Here is a 19,340-nt window from a genome sequence, read left to right as displayed (position 1 = left end):
CTCAACACAAGGTCTCTTCCTAAAAAACTCTCTCATTATGTCTTTTCTTAAAATAACTCTCTCACAGAAAAAAAAACCAAGAGTAATTGCAGCATCTCGAAAGCAAAAGAAAACAGTGCGCTTAGTGCAGTTATTTACAGTTTAATTTATTTTTTTTTTTTCTATTCTCTATTGCTCTGCATTTTTCCGTCTTCTATACTACGCTCTCACCCTTTAAGCACCCATTATCAAGGAACGCGTCTGCGCAGTCGAAATTTCGAAAGTTAATAATGTCAAAGCAGTATAGTGCATACCCGCTTGCCCCAAAAAGTGTTGGCGGCAAATGTCATTTCTCAAGTAAAAGCTTTCGAACAAAAGTTTAATGTTAGAAGCGCCTTAGCAGCTTTGATATTAGTTGTTTTTTTACTCCTTGCCTCGTGCTCTGCTCAAGCAATTGCAAAGTCTTGTTGTTCTTTAACTTAGTTGAACGCATTTACATCTTAGTGAAATTTAAGATGCAGGGTATTTTTTGTACAACAAGCTTCAGCTTTAAATAGCTGCATGGTACTATGATTGTCTTTTTAAATAATAATAATATTAATAAAAGTTCGATTTAAATCATTGGTTGAATGTCAGTTGACGGAAGTTCAAATTGAAAATAAACGTAAAGTTTTTTAATCCAAAAGAACAATAATAGTATGTACATGATAATAACAGTTTCGCAAAATGTGGCTTATCGGCGTATTAGCGTCGAGTTATCGGTTCGTTATCGGCTTCTTACGCGCCGAAAACAGCCCGATAACTTTTCGATAAAATTGATGACATTGTGATGGAAAGTCGATACATTTTCATAAAATTATCGATGAAGTTGCGGTATAAAATCTTAACCTCTAAATTTTCGATATCAACCATCGTCCATTGACATTGATTCGCTTTTGATAGACATTAATTCCAGAAAGATAATAATTGTCAGAATCGTGTCGGAATCAACCTCATTGACATTAACTCTCGTTGCAAAAGCGAACTAATTTCCTTTCATTGCTGCCTGATTTCGCTTTATCAACTTCACAACGTACATATCTACATTGTTCCCATATTATGCTACAGTGTAGTGACTGCATGCACTTATGGTAACATTCTGTATTCCTCTATACAATATACCAATACAACAAACTTCGCCTACATTCTATACACCCCCCCCCCCCCCTCATATAGCATTCCAATTGCAAAGATTACGTTTACGCTTACACTTATCTTACGCTTGCATATTGGAGAACCCCATACCGTGAGCAAAGATGTTTAGATAACAAAAACTATCTCAAAGACATAGATAATTAATTCTTTTCTTGATATTGTAATGAATTCTGGGGAAATTCCGCTTACTTGAAACCTTTTGCTAACGTTCGAATCGCTAAACTGTTGAAAAAATCACTCCAATATTCAGTACTGCAAACTGGTCTTTATTCAGAATACTTTGGGAGTAGTACTTCACAATTATACTTCCCAACCAATAGCGTGTTTAAATCAAAACTGATTAGTTATTACTCAGCTTGCGCTGCTTTTATACTCTCGGTTTCCTCGTACACACATTTCTCCTAAGGTCTGGTATTTTCGCGAAACAGTATTCCCGTACAATTTTATCCCTTGCTATTATTATTATATGTTATTAGCTGTGCTATACTATGAGAAGAGATCGCGAGAGCTTCTCACCCTCCGTAAGAGGGATCTGTCCTTAGTTGTAGGTCTTCTTACTGGTCATGTTTGTATTATTGGACCTCATGCGGAAAGGATTGGCGCTCCATTTAATGATTATTGTAGAAGCTGCGGCAACGAAGAAGATCCTGAAACTGTTAGGCATCTACTCTGTGAATGTCCAGCGCTCGGTAGAAGAAGGCAACGTTTTATGGGCAAGATGTTTCTCGTACATCTGACTGATATAGCTGAGGTCAATATAAGACGCTTAGTTAGCTTCATAAACTCAACGAAGTGGTTTGATTAGGAGAGTAGGAACAAATCCGTGTGGTTTCACAATGGGCCTATAAAGGCCTAGGTGTGCCGCTCCGATGCGGACGGCAGCCACTTAAACCTAACCTAACCTTAACTTGGTTATTAGCTATATACATGTATACTAGGCCGGGTCGATTTGTGGGGAGACAAAAAAATCGTCCATTGCTCTGTGAAAATCATATTCTAGGGATCAAAAAAAGAAACTTTGCCGAAGGAACCATACCTCTAAAACAAATTCTGGTGTCCCCCAATTTGGGTCGAACTTTTGGGTAGGGGCAAATTTTGAAAAATCCCACTTTGACCCATTTAGAGTGCTCCAATCGAGTCCAAATGTATGACCGACCCCCACTAACTTTGGAGGCCCGACCCACCGATGCCAGTGGCACAAGCCTGGAACCCCCCTGGGGGTTCACCATACAAACATTTCAAAAAAGCGCCGGTTTTGCACTTTACATGAAAAAATCAGCACAAACATATCCATACCAAATGAAAATAGGTGCACCATGCGTATACGTAACATTTTATTATTACGTATAAACAAATAAAAAAATTTGCAATAAAATAATTTGAAATGTTTGTATGGTGAACCCCCAGGGGGGTTCCAGGGGTGTGCCACTGGCATCGGTGGGTCGGGCCTCCAAAGTTAGTGGAGGTCGGTCATACATTTGGACTCGATTGGAGCACTCTAAATGGGTCAAAGTGGGATTTTTCAAAATTTGCCCCTACCCAAAAGTTCGACCCAAATTGGGGGACACCAGAATTCCTTTTAGAGGTATGGTTCCTTCGGCAAAGTTTCTTATTTTGATCCCTAGAATACGATTTTCACAGACCAATGAGCGATTTTTAAATCGACCCGCCCTAATGTATACCTATTTGTAGTTTTTGTTTCTCTTATATCCATATGCGTGTGTAGGGGTAAGTAACTAATCGGCTGATGACTACATATTTGTGAGATATCTCTTCGTCGCTTTCTACATAAGAGTGGCTGCTTTATTGTTGTTGTGCATTTGTTTATTAGCAGCTTAGTGATGCTAATATTCGTCACAATATGACAAATTAAAAAACCTAACATTAGAGTAATGTTTATAGCAAAAATTCTTAGTTAAATTCATTTAATTACTTCTCGCATAACTTGTCCAACACTTTTAGAAGCACTGAATCGATTCACATACACGTATATATTTTTTCAGTGGATGCACAAGAGATCGCTCAAGCTTAATTTTAAACGCCACTAATCAATTTGGCAATGAACTTTAGCAAAACTAGGAAAATTAGACAATTAAAACAGCTGTGCGTATTAATTCAGTGATTTCCAAACTACATAAGTAGTACACAGTTTTAAAAAGTCGTTCACAATTTCTTGCCAATTATAAAATTACTTCTAAAATGTTACAAAAAATACTCAACAAACCAAATTTTTTTCAAAAAACACTTGTCATCGTAGATTTGATGCCACTGGATTAAGTCGCAGCCAGTTCATTCAGCACAAGCCATAGATGAAATTCTGCGAGTTTCAGTTATATAAACGTACCATAATTTTTAAAAAATAAATATTAAGAAACTAATTAAGGACAAAACGACTTGTTTCAGATGGGGTGTGAACCCTATACCAGAGAAGATCTTTTTTGGTAGATGTCAAATGCTTTTGTGCCTAAATAAACGCATATGATGTAGTAAATCCATTCTTTTATTGCGACCTTATAATTGGAAATTTGTATGTAAAAGTAATTTTAGATATCGCTTTAAACATTTAAAATTATTTTTGAATATGGGTATAAATTTAAAAATCGTACTTTTTTCTACAATTATATATTTGCATAAATAGGATGTAAGTTCTCTTAATTAAAATGCTTACATAATAAATATATGAGTATTAGGGTGGGTCAAATTTATTGTTGAAAAGGCACATCCAGTTTCTGAATCTATGTGTCATACTGAGTAATATTGTCCATGGGACCATAGGTCTGAAATGAATTTCGAGCCTCCCTCATTTTGTTAGAAAATTTTATATCCCAATCCGAATAGCGGCTCTCACAAATAAAATACATGAAAATATATGTCAAATTCGGATTGAGATATAACATTTTCTAACAAAATTAGGGAGGCTCGAAATTCATTTCCGACCTATGGTCCCATGAACAATATTACTCAGTATGATCCATAGATTCAGAAACTGGATGTGCACCTGAAGTATTTTCCCCTTTTTCCCATACAATTTTACCCGCCCTAGTGAGTATATATCCGCTTTTAAATAAGCAATCCCATCATAATAAATTTACGCGTGCTTATTAAGGTACCACAGGGACTGCTTTCCTGTCACATGACTTCATAAACATCAGTTGCTTAAATGACAGTGTTATGCAGGTAGAGTTTAAAAATGTATGAAAAGAGTATTCAGCGAGGAGTGGTGAAGGAGATTGTGAATGATTGTATTCTGAATGTGATTTAAAGCGTGGACGATATTTTTAAAGGCTTACTGTTCTCATAACTAAATAGCACCCACGTTCTTATATGAGATAAGCATGATGTCAATAGAAATTGTGCCTAAGGAGATAGCCTCAATTTTATAAGCGTTATACCAAATGCGAAATTGATGATGCGAATTTTTCAATATGGCTTTTAATAGAATGGCCTTTGATGTGATATTGATGGCAACAATGGCACCGAACGATGTTCCACGCTAAAATTATAAGTGAAGCCTAAGCATGTGGAAATTCAGAACAAAGAGCAGTCAACAAAGCGGGTACATCTGCCTATCAATTGGTATTTAATTACTGCAGCGGCAATAAAACTTTATTAGCACCTCAAGTGGCCAGCAGTCCCACTAGGGCGCTTTTTCTCAACAACCTAATCAAATAGAATGCTAATCCCCTAAGTTAAATTCTCATTATAGAATTTTTTGCATAATAAATAAAGTTAATTGGAAGAACAAACAAAAGGCAATTCACCAAAGGAGAACTCAATTGTTGTAGAATAATAAACAATAAAGTAATTTTTGTGCTAATATACATAATACAAAACGTTCATGGGATGGGGGTGCTAATAAATGAAAAGCATACTAAGGCAAATATACAAATATTAGTTAAAGGTGTGTAACATTTTTCGGAGAGGAATGTTGGTATATAAAGTAGGGTGGTTCCCATACATCGAAAAATCGGACTTTCAAGTATTACTCTTTAAAATGGTAACAGCAAGACAAAAAATATCACAAATTGGTCACGGTTGCAGACGGTTAAAGAGTGTCGCACAATGATCAAAGTAAAGAAATTTCTATGGAGACTCAACAAATTTCACCTTTTTAAACGGGTTTATTTAGCTTGACTTTGTGTAGCGAACAGAATTTTGTAATCGAAATTTAAGTAACTTCCCGATACGCTGCAAGCTTGAAACTTGGAATATGGCTCAGAACCCGATCACAATGCAATAATAAGAAAAAACCCGATAGGTGGCACATTGATCGAAATATTTAAAAAAAAGCGTATTTATGGTCCGATTTTGCTCATATTTTGAACACATAATACATACATACATGAATAGAAAGTGACCTATGAAAAAATTCCCACTAGGTGGCGCAAGGATCGATACATTAAAAAAAACAAAACGTATTAATGGTCCGATTTGGCTCATATTTTTACAGAAATATAAATCGCTTTATGAAAAAAAAATCCCGCTAGGTGCCGCAAGGATAGAGATGTTCAAAAAACTCATATTTAGGTCCAATTTGGCTCGTTTTTGGAACAAATATTATATACAGTCCGGTAGAACTAACATCAAAGTACTTTGAGGTGGGACAAGCATACGTGGCACTGAGTCGAGTAAAGTTTTTGGAAGGATTATGTATTGAGGAGTTACAATTGTTACAAAATTGTAAGGAAAGAGTTCTTGTGATGAGGCAATAAATGAACAAAATCTGGTGAGAAATAATGGGCAATTAAAAAAAACCAAAAACTAAAAAATAAGATAATTAAAAAAAAATTTTAAGTTAAACGGTTTCATTGATACTTACATTAATAATAATAATACTAAAAGATAGAAAAAATAATAATAAAATGTTTAGGTTAAACGGTTTTATTGAAAACAATACTTACATTAAGTAATAATATTAGTAAGATAGAAAATAATTAGGTAGGTCTTAGGGAGTACCTAATCACACTCCTCATTAGTCAAGGGCGTTGATCAGACAAATAAAAAAAAGCGTTGGCTGAGTGAAATTTTTAAAAAGTTGAGGTGTAGCATAAGCTGATCAAGGTTCAGTTGGTCTTACTTATACATATATGAAAATGTGAATAGAAATTTGATATAGATACCTTGTGGGTATCTTCAAAGCCTTTGCTCCCGAGAGTGAGATTTGAACCTGCAGCCCTGCGATGAACGATCTTTACAAACTAACTCTGCCAAAGTCAGGTTCTGTTGTTGCACCGCTTTTTCCAAATACTTTTTTATCTAATACCCAAAATCAGAATACATTTGTTTCAATAGTAAATGCTTGAACTTTCGAAGTAATTTTAGATAAGCTTGTTGTTTTATAAAAAAAATCTGACCAATTACACGCTAACATATTCCTACTAACAGAACAGACCGGTACCGGTGGTTGTACGTAACCTTTATATATTGATAAAATTAATAATTGACGTGAGTTAGCGCGAAATGGATACCTGGCGTAACTCGTGAGCAACGACCAAAATCGTCTAGTCTGCTTTAGCGCCAGCTAAAGGCGATAACGAAGGGCTTTCGTACATTTATAAACCTCACTTTAATATGCACCCAATTTTAGAGTTATAGAACATCCGATGCGACTCGATATGGTTTTGAGATAGCAGTTTATTTCTTCCATAAAAGCTTCTCATCAAAAATGTATCTACTTTAGCAAACGTAGTTCGGAGTCGGCAGAAAAACGTGTGTCTCCCCCGACTTGCAGGTCAAATCAATAAAAAGCATACCACAAATTGGAAACAAATTTCAAATAAATCTCCCCGGAGGTAGGTTAGGTTATGTTGAACTGGCCAGTAATAAAGACCTCACATATGTAGACTGAATGTGTCCATAGGGTTACCAGAATTTGTTTGACAGCCAAACGTAAGAACCCCAATCAGGTGCAAAGGCTTTTCTTTTCCTGAAGCGTTGATCTGACGAGCGCAGGACACGAACACAGAACTGCAGCTCGCTCTTCCTACATCTGATGTTACTGACGAGGCCTAACTTATAACCACGTGACGGCAGAAGGCAATGTGCAGTTGGTGTGTCCATCGTCAGCCTTAAGTAATCTCTCTTCAGAGATATGTGCCACTTTACGAGTTTAATATCGTAGGATTTGCGCATGATCTTAGAAATTTTGCAGCCCCGCGCTTCTGTCCATGCCTATCCTGCTTGATGGATCATATGCAACTCCTGTCTTATTTTGATATCTCCTAAACGGATTGGGACGTACACCGTGCTGCGATGTAAATCCCAACGAAATATTTCTACTATAACTATATAGAATGTTTTAAATTTTAAGAATAAAATGTACGTACGAAATTTCTTTCAGAGCTATGCAAACTTCATATAAATGTAAGACCTATGGGTCAATTTAATACAATTTTATTAGTAAAATTGTATGTCCAATCAGAAATTTATTCGAACAATGTCGATAAACAATACGGCACTCACCCTTAAGTACATACATATATATATGTATGTATATATGTAAAAATTCAATGCAACCACAAAGCGTTTGATGAAATACCAGAGCCCGGTGCATAAAATAGAAAACTCAAATAGTAAAAAATTACTCAACAATAGAAATTAAAATTGAATTGAAATTTTTCGAAAGTACTCTCACAATACCAACTACATTTACAATAATTTTCCAACATGAATGCAGTTGAATTGAATGTGAAATTATTTTGTGGCAACAATGGCATGCATTCACCAGAACATTATCAAAATGATTTTAGTTTGAATGGCGTAAGAGTAGTTAACAAGAGTCGTGTTAAATAGACTAAATCCAAACCACAGTGTTGTGTTAATGCATCGACATTGTTGTTGTTGAGTTGATTGAATTACACAGTAAAGTAACTTGATGGTGATGCAACTACAGTGATGTGCATTGCAATAGCATTACGGAATAAGATGCTTTTCAGAATTTTATTAACTTAAAAATGTTTGTAAACTTAAACCTCGGATATATCGCCGCCGCCTTTGCTGATATTTCCCTTCCGTTTCCATATAAAACTTTACTAAACATAGTGAAGACTTTCCTTTAATTCAAGCTGAGCGAACAAATATATGTACATGCAACCAAAAATGGTACTATATTTTGACATACGATAAGTCTATGTCTTTCACCAACCAAACGTTGTGAACCTAGTTTGGTCACAAAGCTCTTGGTTCGAGAATTATGTTGTTGATTGCAATGAAATAAAATATATAGTGCAGTTGGGTTTTTTGGTAAGAAACGGTTCAAAATTTGCGCTCTGTTGTTGCCGAACTATGTAAGTGGAAAACTCAGTAAATCAGAAATGAAACTAGGCAATTTTGTCAGGCTATTTTTATAGATGCTTACTTTTTCCCTTAACGTTTAAACTTCATATCAGAGCCTAGATTCAGTAAGTGTGAGTTTTGATCCCAGGCCTCAGGCGTTCTGCTAGCACGTATAGGAATAATTTTGTACAAAACATTTGTTCCGAAATCAAATCTCTTTTGCATTTGCTTCTTTCTGTCTTCGAGTTAAAATATTTCTTGTGCCAAGATACTTAATTTTCAATTACTTTGCGTGGCTTAACACCACAATAGTCCTGGAATTCCTTGAACTAATTGAGCTGGGTGAGAAAGATTTAAATATCAACGTGCCAAAAGAGAAGTAATGCATAGAATTTCCTTGTATAAGTTTTGAAATTGTTAGGCTCACGGCAGAGTGCTCGCTATAAGCTATGCTAGGCGAGAAGCAATTTTTATTTTCATATATTTTACATAGTGTTGTATAACCGATCGAAATATCTAGCCGTTATTAATATTATAAAACAAGAGTTTTTTTTTGATTAGTCGGTTATTTCATCAACAATTAACGACAATGTGCTTGCCAACATTTTTCTTTTTATAGCCTGGCATAAATTATATCCTAGGTGAAATGTTATTTTTCTGGTACATTTTATTGACTGAGCAATTTTTTATATGGGGGCTAACGAAAGTGAGGCGAATTTTTGGGCAATATTGTGAAAATTTACCTGAGTGAAAAAGAAAGAAAAATACCAATCGTGCATAAAAAGGACAAAAATTGAAGAAAAGGGACCAGCGGACCAAATGGGGTTGGAAGGGACCATTTTTTGTCCAAATGGACCAAAGTGGCAACCGTGAAAGCGAAGAAAACTACCTTTCCAATTTCTCCACAGACACTGGTGAGTTTTTCGGTGATGACAGCGTTACCACTTGGGCCAGAATCGCGAATAAAAGAACTGGTAACGATATTCGGTTACATAATGTTCTGCGTACTATTTTACCGGTAGCGCTCAGAATCGGGGCGCTACTGTCGCAGTTGCACATATTCAGGAAAGCGTTCAGCATCTGCTATATGAATAGCCGCTGTTAGTAAAAAGTCTCCCAATTAACTTCCGTAGGAGCCAACACCGAAATAAATGTGATATACCACTGTGTATACTAGTTCCAAGAAATGACTTCATCCACAGTAAGGGATAGAGGAGATTTTGAACATCACGACGAACAAAATTTCGGACCGTACATTTTTTGTTCGGCCCACGTGAAAACAAGGACAATTGGATAATGTGGTAAAGGCTGACGTTTTCACACTATTTATATGTATATGAAATTGACATATTACAACGGGATACTTAAGGGTTGAATTTTTATGCATTAGTTATATGAAAACAAGTAAAGGTGTCTAAGCTCGGGTGTAACCGAACATTATATACTCAGCGTAAGCTTCAGTTCCACATTTCATTTCAGATAAATTACTTTTCTACATAACACGTGGCATCGTCTGTTTAAGAAAAAATGTCTCCCTCTTACAATAAAACTTGATAAGTGAAATATCATTGCTTCAAAACTATTTGTTGATAAGTTATAGGTTATTATTCTAGTCTACGACCCTTTTAAACCTTTTAAACTTGTTTTATGTCTAAGTTGCCGTGGTCTTTAACCGATACCGTCCATGTTTACTAGAAATATTTTCTGTTATAAGGAAAATATGTGTACCCAATTTTGTTACGATATGCAAATTTTTCTTCGAGTTATGGCTCCCAAAAGATTGAAAATTGCTTAGACAAAAAAGGGGCGGTGCCAAACCCATTTTTTCAAATTTAAGTGTTTTCCAATTTAATGTTAAAATTCAATTTAGAAAGTAAAATTACATTGATATAAAGCTCTTTTTCGCTAAGATGTAGCTTATTATTATCGTCTACGACCCTTTTAAAAATCTTTTATATAAAAGTGGGCGTGGTCTTTAACCGATCTCGTCCATTTTTTCTAGAAATATTTCTTGCTATAGGGAAAAATTTGTGTACACAATTTTATTAAGATCCGTTAATTTTTCTTCGAGTTATGGCTCCCGAAACATAGAAAGTTGCTTAGTCATAAAAGGGGCGGTGCCACGCCAATTTTTTTAAAATTTAAAGTTTTTCCTATTTACTGTTATAAATCCACTTGGGAAATGAAATACCATTGTTATAAAGCTATTTTTTGCAAAGATATAGCTTATTTTATTCGTCCACGACCATTTTAAAAATCTTTTATATAAAAGTGGGCGTGGTCCTTAACCGATTTCGTTAATTTTTCTTCAAAGCATTCCTTATAGTAAAGGCAACCTCTCTGCCGAAATTTGTTACAATAGGTTTAACGATTTTTGATTTATGATTAATAATATTTGTAAAATTGATTTTATCACAAGTGGGCGGTGCCACGCCCATTTTAAAAAGTTTTTTCAAATTTTTATCAAGTCTCAATATCAGTCCACATGTCAAATTTCAACATTCTAGGTGTATTATTTACTAAATAATCAGGTTTTTTGTGTTTTCCAAAATGTTATATATATAAAAAGTGGGCGTGGTTATCATCCGATTTCGGTAATTTTCAATACCAATCTATTCTGGGTCCAGATAAGCTCGTGTACCAAATTTGGTGAAGATATCTCAATATCTACTCAAGTTATCGTGCTAACGGACGGACGGACCGACGGACGGTCATGGCTCAATCAAATTTTTTTTCGATACTGATGATTTTGATATATGGAAGTCTATATCTATCTCGATTCCTTTATACCTGTAAACCAACCGTCATCCAATCAAAGTTAATATACTCTGTGTGTAAAGCATGCTGAGTATAAAAAACAAAACCAGACGCGCTGCTATTATATTACACCACACTGTTTCAATGACGGTTTATCATTTTATCGTTTTGATTAAATGAGAGGAAAATTCGCATTCCAGTATCGTACAATATCAGCTGTTGAGGTTGTAAATTTCTCCACTGCAAGCTGTTTCTCTGTAATTGTTGGCTGCCCTTAACAATTGCTGTCAGCAACAATATGTGGTTGCTGATATGGCAACAATAGGAGAAAAATTTTAAATTTGTTTAACAATTTAAAAAAACGCAAAATTGTGCTTTGTTTTTCCACGCACAGCTTGCGAAAGCCGATATAATATTTAATGTAGGAACAGCTGTTTGCTATCACTTTAGTAATGAATTACTAATTGAAATTGCAAATTTGTCGTTTTCACATCGTTAGGCGCCAACAATACCATTTTTGTTTGCATTCCTGAAATTGCTTCATAATTATCATAATTGTTTTCCATTTTTTGCTGTTTGTTGTTTTATGCACTTTTTCTGGTATTGCTACAATAATGGTTTTTACTAGATGGCGGCAATTAAATCTTGTATGCAAATAAGTTTTGTTTTATTATAATTGATAATACGTGTAACAATGAAAATCATTTTAGTAAGAAATTAAAAAAAAAATTTCAAATTATAATTTCAAATCGTGATTTTAATTTAAATCCAGATTAAAGCTCAATTAATAAATATTTATATAGAATTATTTAAATACACATTACTAATACAAGCGCAGCAAATTTTATTGTAAATAAGATAATCTAAAATAATGTAAAATAATAAAAAGCATTTCCTTTGCTCTGCTACAAGCTACGTAGTGTTTTAGAGCGGAGCAAATAGCAGAATAAAAACTTCAAACGAAATGCTTTGTGTAGTGAAGCGAGAGCAATCAAAAAAATGTAATGCTATTTGCTCTGTTCGGTATTGTTATGTATAGCTTTGTCTTTTCTCTTGTTTTTGTTGTTGAAGCTGATATAGGGTTGTTATGTTGTTCTTTTTGTACTTTTGGTTTTATTTATCGGTCTTTAAATTGTTGTTGTAGCTTCTTATTTTCGTTGTTATTTATTGTTATTACACCGAAATGCTAACCTCTGTTCTATCACTTTTTTATGCTACGGCTTTGCTCTATGCTCTGTTCATGTTCAGAGCCGAAGCAATAGCAAAAAAAACCTCCATAGTAATATAGCATATTCAATCCCTGGTTGAAATGCCGCGGTAAATTCCTTACGTGGAGAACATTTGGACCTAGTTGAACCAAAAGTTTGTTCGACTAACTAACTAAAAACGTTGTTTCTGCTGCGAGTTCTGATAGCTGTGCCACTCAGGTCTCTTAAGCTAGCCCAACCTTACCAGCCCAATCAAAAAAACGAGACCGTACTAAACTGCACAATATTTAATGCTATTTTAATACGGGTTAATTAAACTTAAGCTAGCCCGCCCAACACTCGATATTTTTAAAAAAACAAGTGTAATAAATTTAATTAACCCGTATTAAATTAGCATTAAATATTGTGCAATTTAGTACGGTCTCGTTTTTGATTGGGCTGTAGAGGTTGGGCTAGCTTAAGAGACCTGTGCCATTCCTTATATAGAGCTACATACTTAATATGGTGAGTGCACGATACGAGCACAAAATTGCTCAAACTTTTTTGCTGTAACATGTACCACCTATATCTTCTTTTATTTTTCGAGCAAAAACAAAACAATTATTTACCGAGCAAAATAAAAATTTTGGTTAAACTGATCACAAGATGAGTTTAGGTATGGGTGCCGAAGAAGATCTTGGTCTTTAAAAAATAAGCAACATTGCATATTAACACTTGGAAACTGCAAACTTTCTCCTTCAGCTAGGTTTTCACAGTTTTCCCTGAGTAATTAAAAAGGTGATCCGTGTTAATGCAACATGTTGCATAATTAACTGAGAATATTTCGCTTCTGAGATAAAAAAAAATATATGGAAGGAGTAATCGTGGAGAGTTGAAGTGTTAGTATGAAATGTTAAGTTTGTGGTTATTGGAGCTTTTCGGCCGATAATTTCAAGACAAAACACAAGTTTTTCTTTTTCTCCTGCGCGTTTCGATGGTCATTTTCCATCTTCCTCAGGGAGTCATGTTGTTTGTTTTGTTTTAAGGGTGCTTCGATTTAGCTCTCCGATCAATGTTTATATTAATTTGGGCCAATTTTTAGTTAACTTCGTGGTTATTGGATCTTTACGGCCAATAATTTCAAGACAAAACACAGGGAGTCCCTGAGGAAGATGGAAAATACCCATCAAAACGCGTAGGAGAAAAAGAAAAACTTGTGTTTTGTGTTGAAATTATCGGCCGAAAAGCTTCAATAACCACAAAGTTAATTAAAAATTGGCCCAAATTAATATATGAAATGTTAAACTTTAATCAGGAAGTAATATTTTCTAGGACACCAAAGTTGTAATTCTTCCAGATTTTTCACAACCTGCCTAAATACGCCTTGTCACCGCTCAAACGTTAAGTGCAAATAAAAAATTACTCAGATCTGCTGCACTATAATTTTGTTCAGCGAAAATGATCTGTACGAATTCCGTTTTTTGAAAAATCTTCTAGTAGGCTGGGCGGAGCTAGGGTCAGTCAGCTAAGCTGGAGCTGGGTTGATATCACCTGTTTCCAGTGGTCGACATCCTTCTGGCGGGTTGTTGATATCAAGCGATCAGCGGAACTGCTGAGGCCTACCTCTCAGTAATGATTGGAGGGTTACCAGAGAAACCCCCAGATGTGTAAATCGCAGAGGAGAGGGTGAGCTAGAGTCATCTCGCAACTTTAAGCCTACGTATACAGTTTTTACAATAAAAAAAACTGATGTAAAAAAATATTCCGAGCCTGAGTGCATACATATTTTAAACAGGGCATTTTAAATCAAGTTAGTAAGTAAATCTCGTACACACAAAACGGCCCTGCCACAAATGAAGCAATAAAACCCAAAAACAAAGTAATTCAGAAAAACTGATGAGCGCAAAAGATTGCACGCCTGGCAATAATACTTTTTCACAGAAAAAACGAACAACAACATAAAACGACACATCACATTCCAGCAATGATAAGCCCGATAAGAGCATGAAATGGCAGTCGCTTCCTAAGTAACTTGTGGCAATGTGAAAGTGGATGAGTAAAAAGAGATGACCAACATTCTGTTAAGTGGCACATGTAACATTCGCAGTCAATATTGCTTGCATTGTTACACAAGATGCGATTGTTGTTGTTGATGTAAATGATTTCGCTGTCACATTTTCGTTGCTGAAATTTTTGCGATATGATATTGTTTTATGCTGGAAAAAACGTGTATATTTGCAGGTGAATAAGTGTTGCTAATACCACGCAACAAAAAATATCAAATAAAGCATTTGATTTACTCAGATTTAAGATGTCTGATGTAAAATATTGTCTGAGCAGGCAAATAAAAATAAAAAATAAAGCATTAATGTTGGCCGATGCCGTGATTTATGAGGAACAATGTTATCTGTGATTGTGACCTCTCAGTCATAGCGGCTTTTAACCGTGACTGTGACTGAAAAAAAAAAAAACAAATACCACGCCAACATGAATCAGTTTTCATTGTGAATCAAACTAAGTGTGATATCTTATCTGTCAACTGCCTGACAGGATGTTCAATATGGCTACTTTTTGGCGTTTTGACAGGGGGTTCAATATGGCGGCACATAGGGCCTACTATCTTCAGCGGGTGATAGAAAGATCAGAATGAGCCAGCGATATTCAATTACAAATCAGGTGATCCAATCACTTTGGCATTTTGACGTCTATGCAGAAGATATTGTGACCAATATTAGTGACAATAAGTGATACTCACATCACTAGTTTGATGCTAAGTAAATGAAGCCACAACAACAACAAAGCAACCAGTCACTTGTATCTACATAAACGAATCAGTCATTATGTCTACACATATGTACGTACACGCAGCGGAGAGAGACTCACAAACACATGCATATATCTGAACTCCCGAAAGTATGCAATTATTTGTGCAAGTATCGCTCACATAATATACACGCGCATGGGCTTTGCGAGAAGCTATAAAATCGTGCATCTCTAGTTATAGCTGGTGAACGAGTAAATTCTAGAAATAGAGGCGCCTAGAAATATGTCAACGAGGAACCCAAACAGTATAAAAAGCAGCAACAGTTGAGGCACGACAATGAGTTTGATTTAAGCATGCTATCTGTTGAGAGGTAGTAGTGTGAAGTTTTGTAAGTAGTTTTGAAAGTAGTAGTTTTGAAAGTAGTCTAATAAAGACCAAATTGCATCATCGAATATTGGAGTTATTTATTCAACAATTTAGTGATTCGGACGTTAGCAGAAGGTTGCAAATAAGAGGAGTTGCACTAAATTCGTTACAATATCACACTTAGTTTGATTCACAATGTCAGTTTTGTTGATTCTATACGACAGCATGACACTGCTAATACGCGTCCAAAAATATCGAGAGAAGTGTCAAAAGACGCGTATCGACCTCGGCAGCAATAATCCGAAGAGATATTTGCGAAAGAAATTGAAAATTTTCATGTGGTTGTTGTAATTTTGAAGATTTTGTGATACCCACAAACAAAAATTTGTGAACATAAGTGTTTTGCGCGGATATAGTTTTGGGGCAATTCTTTACTTTATTGTACAACTGCTAAAACTCGGCCAAAAATATAGGGAGAAGCGTCAAAAGACGCACTCTGTACCCAGGATCACGAATCCGAAAGTGGAAATTGGAAATTTTATTTCTTTTCGGAGATATTTGCAAACAAAATAGAAAAATTTCATGTGGTTGTTGTAATTTTGATTACTTGGGTACCCACAAGAAAAACTGTGGGTAAAAGTGTTTTGCGCGGATACAGATTTGGTCTCCAAACCGGTGTTGGACCCACCCAGGGTAATTTTGTATAAGCGCAGCTTAAGTAACTTGCTCATTGTATTGGTTCATAGCATAGAAGCGATTTGTTTCTGTGATGAGAGCTGTGTTTAAGTCTGTGATTGGTAACGGGAAATAAATGCTGTCACAGGCAATCAGTCACGAATATTCCTTGTTAGCTGTCGCTAACACTGTGATATTTCAGTAGCTGTGACAAAATCACAGGTAAACGGATATTTGCCAACTCTAGCAAGCATGCGACTGCCTTGAGCTTTTACACATACAGCGGGACTTACATCTGAAATGACAATTTGGAGTGATCTTAAGGTGGATTGACGTTATGGCCGTCGTCTTATGTATTTTATATTGTTCAAAAGGTCCACTTTGTTGTGCGAAAAACTGGAGCCCAAAGCCACCGACCTAATCACACCTTATCACACTAGCTGTAGCCTCCAATTTTGAACGGACAAGGTAAGTCTTCGGCTTTAAAACGAAATGCTTTGATATGCGATTGGAATCTCTAATTGTGAGTTAGAGTCACAGAATACGCCCATAATATTATTTAACAAGTAAGGAAGGTTAAGTTCGAGTGTAACCGAACATTAAATACTCAGTTGAGAGCTATGGTGACAACATAAGGGAAAATAACCATGTAGGAAAATGAACCGAGGGTAAGACTGGAATGTGTTTGTATGACATGTGTATCAAATGAAAGGTATTAAAGAGTATTTTATGAGGGATTGGGCCATAGTTCTATAGGTGGACATCATTTAGGGATATCGCCATAAAGGTGGATCAGGGTTGACTCTAGAATTTGTTTGTACGATATGGGTATCAAATTAACGGTATTAATGAAGGTTTTAAAAGGGAGTGGTGGTAGTTGTATAGGTGGTTGCCTTTTCGAGATATCGCCATAAAGGTGGACCAGGGGTGACTCTAGAATATGTTTGTACGATATGGGTATCAAATGAAAGGTGTTAGTGAGTATTTTAAAAGGGCGTGGGGCTTAGTTCTATAGGTGGACGCCTTTTCGATATATCGCCATAAAGATGGACCAGGGGTGACTCTAGAATATGTTTGTACGATATGGGTATCAAATGAAAGGTGTTAATGAGTATTTTAAAAGGGCGTGGGGCTTAGTTCTATAGGTGGACGCCTTTTCGATATATCGCCATAAAGGTGGACCAGGGGTGACTCTAGAATGTGTTTGTACGATATAGGTATCAAAGGGAGTGGTGGTAGTTGTATATGTGAAGGCGTTTTCCAGATATCGACTAAAATTTGGACCAGGGTGACCCAGAACATCATCTGTTGGATACCGCTAATTTATTTATATATATAATACCAAGAACAGTATTCCTGCCAAGATTTCAAGGGTTTTTTATTTCGCCCTGCAGAACTTTTTCATTTCATTCTACTTAATATGGTAGATGTCATACCCATTTTACAAAGTTTTTTCTAAAGTTATATTTTGCGTCAATAAACCAATCCAAATACCACGTTTCATCCTTTTTTCGTATTTTATATGCATATATATAGAATTATGGCATTTTTTCGTTTTTGGTAATTTTCGATATCGAAAAAGTGGGCGTGGTCATAGTCGGATTTCGGCCATTTTTTACACCGATACAAAGTGAGTTCAGATAAGTACGTGAACTGAGTTTAGTAAAGATATATCGCTGTTTGCTCAAGTTATCGTGTTAACGGCCGAGCGGAAGGACAGACGGTCGACTGCGTATAAAAACTGGACGTGGCTTCAACCGATTTCGCCCTTTTTCACAGAAATAAGTTATCGGAATCTAAGACCCTACCAAATTTCACAAGGATTGGTAAATTTTTGTTCGACTTATGGCATTAAAAGTATCCTAGACAAATTAAATGAAAAAGGGCGGAGCCACGCCCATTTTGAAAATTTCTTTTATTTTTGCATTTTGTTGCACCATATCATTACTGGAGATGAATGTTGACATAATTAACTTATATACTGTAAATATATTAAATTTTTTGTTATAATTTGACTTAAAAAAAAAAATTTTAAAGTGGGCGTGGTCGTTCTCCGATTTTGCTAGTTTTTATTAAGCATACATATAGTAATAGGAGTAACGTTCCTGCCAAATTTCATCATGATATCTTCAACGACTGCCAAAGTATAGCTTGCAAAAGTTTTAAATTACCTTCTTTTAAAAGTGGGCGGTGCCACGCCCATTGTCCAAAATTTTTCTAATTTTCTGTTTTGCGTCATAAGGTCAACGCACCTACCAAGCTTCATCGCTTTATCCGTCTTTGGTAATGAATTATCGCACTTTTTCGGTTTTACGAAATTTTCGATATCGAAAAATTGGGCGTGGTTATAGTCCGATATTGTTCATTTTAAATAGCAATCTGAGATGAGTGCTCAGGAACCTACATACCTAATTTCATCAAGATACCTCAAAATTTACTCAAGTTATCGTGTTATCGGACGGACGGACATGGCTCAATAAAATTTTTTTTCGATCCTGATGATTTTGATATATGGAAGTCTATGTCTATCTCGATTCCTTTATACCTGTACAACCAACCGTTATCCAATCAAAGTTAATATACTCTGTGAGCTCTGCTCAACTGAGTATAAAAATTACATTTCAGCATACTTATTATCATTTTCTGTGCTTCAAAGCAATCAGATTTTTACAAAGCGTACAACTGCGTAAGAGCAACATATGCATGTACAACAGCGAACAAGCAAATAGCAGTGCAAACCCATCTCAGAAACGTTTTCGCAATAAATCGAAAATTCGAGGAAATTATACGAAACTTCGAACTTTTTATTTAGAGCCGTCTGAATTTTTTGAGTATGCAGTTTTTTAGCGCGATCCGTTTTCTGTCAAAATTCGTACTGATATTAAAACTATGTGTTATTCATATGGGAGAGCATCTTGAACACCCTTCGAAAACATTTTAAAAATCAATGCGAATTTTGAGACTAATAAATTGTACTTTGTAAGACTAAAATTTTGTGGACTACAAACGTGTATATTAAACATATTAGGGACATCCAAATAAAAAGCTCGAAGTTTTCGTAAAATTTTCAAAAAGTTTCGATTTTTTCCGAAAACGTTTTTAGGATTGTTTTGCGTAATTTCAGTTACAGAATTCATAAAGTT

This window comes from Eurosta solidaginis, chromosome 4 (genome assembly GCF_040869045.1).
Source record: "Eurosta solidaginis isolate ZX-2024a chromosome 4, ASM4086904v1, whole genome shotgun sequence".
In the NCBI taxonomy this organism is placed as follows: Eukaryota; Metazoa; Arthropoda; class Insecta; order Diptera; family Tephritidae; genus Eurosta; species Eurosta solidaginis.
This window is presented reverse-complemented; position numbering follows the sequence as displayed.